This window comes from Tupaia chinensis, unplaced genomic scaffold (genome assembly GCF_000334495.1).
Source record: "Tupaia chinensis unplaced genomic scaffold, TupChi_1.0 Scaffold000262_1, whole genome shotgun sequence".
Lineage (NCBI taxonomy): Eukaryota > Metazoa > Chordata > Mammalia > Scandentia > Tupaiidae > Tupaia > Tupaia belangeri.
The window spans coordinates 996,090-1,003,471 of NW_006159742.1; the positions used below are offsets into that span (position 1 = coordinate 996,090).

General features: G+C 41.5%; 2 pseudogenes; one reads left to right on the forward strand and one right to left on the reverse strand.

The window, feature by feature from the left end:
* LOC102486851 (40S ribosomal protein S3a pseudogene) overlaps positions 1-2,337 on the reverse strand; it is a 5,243-nt pseudogene extending 2,906 nt beyond the window's left edge.
* Positions 2,338-3,280: 943 nt separating this feature from the next.
* LOC102484036 (SAP domain-containing ribonucleoprotein pseudogene) lies at positions 3,281-3,903 on the forward strand (annotated as a pseudogene).
* The last annotated feature ends 3,479 nt before the right edge of the window (positions 3,904-7,382 follow it).

The window sequence follows — 7,382 nt, forward strand, 5'->3', positions numbered from 1 at the left end:
TCATTATATTCTCCCTAGCTATGATAACAGGTTTTATTTTGCCTTTGTTTTAATAGGTAAGACTGGTAATTAGAGAGATTAAATGACTTGCCCAGGGTCACATGGCTCATTTTAGAAATAAATTGACTTTGAACTTGGAAAGTCTGAATGTGCAGTTGGAGCTATGGAACATTAGGCTACAGCCTCACCTTTGTAAATAGTTGTACATTTATTTGTGCATTTGAACATTATTCTGATGACCCCATTAGTGAATTTCCTTTGTTTTAGTTAAGAACGGTTATTTCTTTCTTTTTTTTTTTTTTTTTTTGAGAGGTTTTTGCTATAGGGCGCATGTGCTCGCCAGAAAGAGAGAGAGAGAGACAGAGATAGAAGGTGAGAAATCACCTCCCAGGCAGGGATGGCCACCAAGCTGCAATCCCTTCTCCTCCATTCTCCTCTAGGGATCTTGGGCACGCACGCACATGCACCCAGCATGAGTTTAAGCCAGCAGGTCTGGGACTTGAACTGCAGTCGACTACATGGGAGTCCCAGCGACATAGCCATTAAGCTAACTGCTGGTCCCAAGAATGGTTATTTCTTAACAGTAGATTTACATGTGCAGATTGGTAACACATAGTTAATAAGTGACTGTTACTGATGGATTAACATTTTTTGTTTTGTTTTGGCTTGGTTTGTTTCCTTTTTTTTTGTTTTATTTTAGTTTGCTATAGGGCACCTGTGCTCATCCAAGACAGACAGAGAAGGGGCAAATTGAGAAATCACCCCCCAGGGAATCTGACCACATTGCAGTCCCCACGTCTCCATTCTCAAGCTGCCAGGTCTGGGACTTGAACCATGTAATCATCCATATATGATCCAGCTGCCTCGACCACCATACCAACAGCTGACCCAAATAGAAGGGTTTTTATGTGTTTTTTATTTATTTATTTTTTTGAGGAATGCCTGTTCTTATTTCTCTATTGCAGTGTCTCAAATGGAAAGGGGGAGAAGTTCCCATCAGAACCTGGGCAGGAGTGGATTATTGCTCTGCACCTAAGGCTTTAGTGGACCCACACTCTGGCTATGGTTGGTGGATCAAATAGATCCAAATTGTCTGTGTGCTTGATAAATTGCAGGCTCCTGGATCCCATCTGGAATCAGAATCTCTGACCCCTGAAAACTGCTCTCATAGTCCCCACCTGAGATTTTTCTAGTACATACCAAAAAAAGTCTCACCCCATTATGTGAAAGACATTGTTGATTATCTACACACCTACACAAAAGCCATTCTCTTCTTTGTCTTATTAATATATAGAATCCTGGTTCTGTTTCTTTGCTGTCAAAGATGAGATGCTCAAGAAAATTGGACCCAAGCTTAGCAGATGAATCAAAGTCAACCTAAACCAAATGAGATCATCTCAGCTTCTTTTCCTGGGTTTGGCCAAGGTAGTCATTTTTGGTAAAAATTTAAAAAGAGATAACTCTGCTGGGGAGACTTAAACTATGGGCATCTCCACCTGGGGCATGAGGGTCCTTGGCTTCATGGAGTAAAGAATTCAAGAGCAAGCCATTGAAAGACAGTGAAAACAAGTTTATTAAGGAAAGTACACAGAGCTGACTACTCCATAGGTGAAGCAGCCTTTTGAGAGACGGGTGAACAGTTTCATTCCTTCCTCTGAGAGTGCAAAGAGAACTGTTACTCAAAAGGAAGGATAGAATGACTATCCCATAGGTAGGGCAGCCCCAAACTTCACTGGCTCCCTGGCTTATATGGCTTGGCTGATCCCAGGTTAAAAAAGGGGCAGTTTAGTCACACTTTTCTGGGAAAGGGGTCATAATTTTCCTGGTGTCATGAGTTTGAAGTAGGACTCTGGAGGCATCATCTGGAGAAAAAGGAATGTTTATTAAGAAAAAGCACCTGAGGGTCTGAAGCCAGCGATGCTTCAGCCTGCCCATCAGGAAAGAGGAGGGGCTTTTTATAAAGCCACTGATTAAGCTATTCTGGAAGACCATATGTCACATTTTGCTCATACCTAACATTCTATATTTTTGTTTTACTTTGGGCTGTTGGCTGCTGTACTTGTTCTGTGTCCTTGTATACTATTCTCTGGATCAGCATGACCCTGAGTAACAGTGTCTAGAATGTGGGCCCTTGTCAATGATGGGTCTATAGAGGTCTAGCCTAGGTTCCTTGTCAGGCCTGGAGCGACACCAGATGGAACCCGAAAGAACTTTACTGAATGTGACCTTCCACCTGGAACCATTGTTCCTCCCATTTTCTGGCCTTGTCAGGGTAGTTTTGGTTGTTGCCTGGTCGTTCCCAACTGTCATGGCACAGGTGGTAGTGTCATCCCGCATGCTAATACAGCACAAAGAGGGCATAGTGAATCAGGGTTAGGCTGCAGTTGTTCCAGGCGCTCTCTTGATTCCAGTTAGTTCAGACCTAGAGTCTCAACCACTTCTTGTCTGTTAAATTTTAGGTGTTTGGGAAGTCCGTCACCTCAGGGTCCTCCTGTCTCAAGACCATCTAGGAAATAGTTTCCTCTCCTCAAAAGGGAACACATGCAAAGGTGGGGCTTGGTTGTGGGAAGAAATGATAGCTAGAACTTTGGGAAAGAAAATGTGTCAACGACAGTGGAGCAGGATGGCAGAGTCTCTCATCCAGCTGAGAGAGTCAACTCCCTCTAGACTTCTTATTAAAAGAGACACCTATCTTTGCTTTTGTTTTTGTTTTTAATTTGTTATAGGGTGCTTGCCAGAGAGCAAGAGGAAAGAAAGAAAGTACCCTCCCCAGAGGGCATGATCGCCCTATAAGTCTTTCTCCATTTTCCTCTCAGGATTTTGGGCACACATACACATGTGCCCAGTGTATTTTTCAAGCTGCTGGGTTGGGGCCTTAAACTATACAGTCAGTCATGTGGGATCCAGCCACCTTAATCATCATACCACCTAGCTGGCCCAAACAGACTCCTATTTTTAAAACCACTTTATTTGGCTATTCTGATATTCGTGGCCAACAGCATGCTAATTGATACACTGGGGGGAATAGTAGGCAGAATTTTGACTATTTTTTAAAGAATTACACTTTAGTAGAAACTGAAGTGTTAGACTTTTATAATACTAGACATTAAGCTGACTCAAAAGGTATATTTAACAAAAGTGTATGAGAAAGAATAGGCATAGACCTGTGTAAATAAATTTGGGGAGAGATGATAATAAAAGCCAGTCTTAGGAGATACATAAAAAGTAGCTGATAGGAGACAGTGGCTGGGAGGCCTAGTGCAGTGGAGTGGCGACAGAGATGGTGACAGAGATGGTAGAGCTTCATAAGCTGAAGCTTGCTGAACTAAAGCAAGAATGTCTAGCTCGTGGTTTAGAGACTATGGGAATAAAGCAAGATCTCATCAACAGACTTCTGGCTTATCTAGAAGAGTGTGCTGAAGACGAGGCAAGTAAAGATGTACTGGGAGATGAAACAGGAAGAACAACCAAAGCCAAAGGAATTGCCAAAGAGGAAGAGCCCCCTGAAAAATGTGTTGATGTGGGAGCAGAGAAGAAAGTGGTAAAAATTCCTTCTGAAAGACCATCGACTGAGAGAATGCAGAAGAGGGCGGACGATTCAGTGTACCCGTGAACTTGGAGAGTAGGGAAGCTGCTGGTGCAGCTAGATTCGGGATTTCTTCAGTTCCAAGAGAAGGTCTGTCATCTGACATCAAGCCTGCGGTTAACCTGGATAAGCTAAAGGAAAGAGCTCAGAGATTTGGTTTGAATGCCTCTTCAATCTTCAGAAAGTCGGAAGATGATGAGAAGCTGAAAAAGAGGAAGGAGCGATTTGGGATTGTCACTAGGTCAGCTGGAACTGGAACTCCGGAGGATACAGAGGCAAGGAAGGAGTAAAAAGCAGAGTGTTTTGGGATTGCCTGAGGACCATTTCTGAATGCTTTCTATTCTCCAGTGTTTTCTATTTATCCAGTTCTTCTTAGTCACATATACATACCTAAACGCACAGTCATGTGCCCATGTCCTGCCTCACATTGAGGGACCATGTACCCATGTACATCTCGAATTCCAACAGCAATTTGACTTACTGCGGCTCCGACTTTCAGGTTGTTGTGTTTTTGTTTGTAATTATTTTGCTTGTTAATAAAAAACAAAATAGAAAAGAGAACAATGTGTTTTATTAGGTGCTCCTTTGAGTTCTTGGAGCCAGATTAAACCAGATGAAGGAAGCTTTAGGAGTACATATTGTAGGGAATTAACCATAATGCCTTTATCCTTTAGAAAATAAATCAAGGAAGGGGATTGAGTCTACCAAAAAGAAAAAAAAATAGCTGGTACAAGTGTTAGCTAATAGGAACTGGTCTCCAGTTTACCTGCCACAGTTGCAAAGAACATATTTGTAACCAAAAAATTGTGAAAGAGTGAAGAAATGAAAAATAAATGTGAAATCCTTTGCTGAGAAGATCAGCGGAATTACAGGCTTTACCACTCTGTTCCTCTGAGGGACACTCCTGCGACCTGCCTGATGGGGGCACTATCATCTTGGAATAGGGGTGACAGGCTTTCCCTTTCTTATTAATAAAATCCTGATTTTGTTCCTGGTGTGACCCCGACTACAAATAAAAAATAAATAGGTGTCAACCGCAGTGAAACGCGAATCCCCCATCCTGATGCAGCTGTTTTTTCTCTCTGTGGCCTTTGTCTAATCAGTCACTCAGCATGTGGGCACTCTGTGAGATTGGAAATAGGCATTCTCACAGAGCCCCCACCCGCACCCCTTAACTAACTCTAAAATTCTTTTCATCTAAAATCCTGGGACTTCAAACTCAGAAATCATGTCTGAAGCAAAAATAACAAAGGAAGCTCAATACAAAAACAGATTCTCATCCTCCTTAGGTGGTGCCACATGCAAAACAGAGGGAAGAATCTGGAAATGAGCTTTCTTCTGTGGGGCGAATTGTGTTTTAAAGGCTCTGCAGTTTCAAAGCACAGAAGCCTCCTTCTTACGGTTATTATCTCTCAGTACTATTAAGGGTTTGAGGGCTTCATTCTTATGTACATGTCAGAGAGAAGGATTAAGACAAACATCTGGATAACTTGGGTCTCCCCTTAAACCTTTCTCATTCTATTAGTTGTATCCCTTGGGATCAGGCTTAAATAACTCACTAAACTTACACTTTATGTGTGACTACATGAAGGAATACTTAGAGTCACCAGGCATTTGAGGACCATTGGTATTTTAAAACCTCCATGGTGAGTACCAGCTGCTCTGGATTTCTACAGACATTTTGTGTGGAACCAGAGCAATGATTTCAGTGCAGAAACAATACAGTGTTCACTGAAAGCTCTGTGGTTGATGATTTTCAGAAAAAATTTTGGGGGCTGGCCTCATAGCACAGTGGATAAACCCTGTGCATAGGGAGCTGGATCCTACCTGGCCAAACACAGTTTGAATCCCAGCCCCAGCAGCCTGAAAAACACACCTAATTCTTATGTGTGTATAGCACCCCAAATTCTGATGGGATGAAGAAGTGAGAAGTGGAGGAAAAGGGATTGCAGCATGACCATGCCCCATTGTGGGATGTTTCCTCCTCCTAGTAACCTGGCAAGGGTTTTATCAATTTAAAAAAAAAAAGAAAAGAAAAACGGCTTTGGTTATTCTTCTTACAGATGGCTAGGAGTTAGGCTACTAATTCTGGGACCATTTTTCGAGGGCTACTTTCTCCTGACCATTTTACTGGCACCTAAAATGAAACTTTTTCTAGTGATCAGGTAGAGATATTTTAAATAACAGTGTGAAACATCAATCTACTCTCAACTAATGCTGGTTGCAACTGAATACAGCTTCTACCTTAGAACTTGAATAGATCCAATGACTGAAGATTGATGTTTGGTGTCTGTTGGACCCTTTAATGTCAGTCATCATATATCCAGAAATTTATATACCAAACTCTTTTATCCTGAAACAAAAGGATGAAGAGCTTTATATTTTTTATTGCTGCTGTAACAAACTATCACAACTTCAGCAACTTAAAACAACACAAATTTATTATCTTACTGGCCTGTAGGTCACAAATATGAGACAGGTGTCTGAGCTAACATCGAGGTGTTTGGTGGGGTGCATTCCTTTCTGGAGGTTCTTGGATATAACTTATTTCTTGCCTTTTCCACCTTCTGAAGTCTGCCTACATTCCTTTGGCTCACCGCCTCCTTTCTCCATCTTTACAATAGCAACAGGAGTTTGAGGCCTTTTCATAGTACCATGTCTGTGGTTTTCCACAACTGAGACTGCTACTCACTTCTTTTTCTTTTTATAGTTACCAAATTTTGGTTATACAGTACAATTGTACCATGTGTTTCACTTAAGAAAACAGCTATTCTTTTTTCGTTTGTTTGTTTTAAGGCAGATTTTTGCTATAGGGTGCATGTGCTCACCAGAGAAATACAAAGGGACAGAAAGCAAGACATCACACCCCAGGGAGAATGGCCACACTGTAATCCCTTCTCCTCCATTCTCCTTTCAGGATTTTGGGCATGCGTGAATTTCAAGCCACTCGGTCCAGGACTTGAACTGCAGTGAGTCATGTGGGAGTCCAACAGCATAACCATTAGGCTATATGCTAGTCCCTCCTACTCGGTTTTTAAGGACTCACCTGTATAGATTGGATTCAGTTTAATAAGCTAGAATAAACTTCCCACTGAGAATCCTTAATCTTAACCATATCTGCAAAGTCCCTTTGGTGAATGTGTTAGGTAACATATTCATAGGCTCTTAAGGATATGGACTTCACTAGGGACCATTATTCTAGCACAGGTCCCTATACAAAAATTGCCAGATTCATGCTATACGTAATAATTTGATCTCCTGGTATTCTTATTTTACCAGAACACTGATAATTGAGTTTATAGGGTTATTGAAGTCTGCAATCATCAGCTGTTATTGAATATTCAGAATCACATTCTAAAGTATGCATAGTCTGATTAAAGCCCTTTTGCTTCAGTGTCAAGGTTATAGCCCTTCTTTCAATATTATGACTTGGGGGGTTTTGAATTGTGTATTGGGAAGCTCATGATGCACAATTCAAGGGAAAGGAGGGTTTAATTTGTTAGGTTTCTACCAGGTATTCTACATACTTCCAAGCATTTCATTTCCTTAACTGCTACCCCAGCACTCCTTCCACAATGTCACATTTATACTGAATAGCCCCTCTTATGGAAATGATCAGCACACCTACCAAGATAAGAGTATAGCTCAGGTCAAAGGCTTGAACTCTGCGTTCTTTGTTTTTCCTTCAGGCTCACACACTAACCTTTGTCTTGTTCTTTGCCCAGGAAGACTAACATTTATGGACTGTATCAATCAGACTCCTTTGTCCTCTGCCTTCAGATTGAATTTTCTCAGT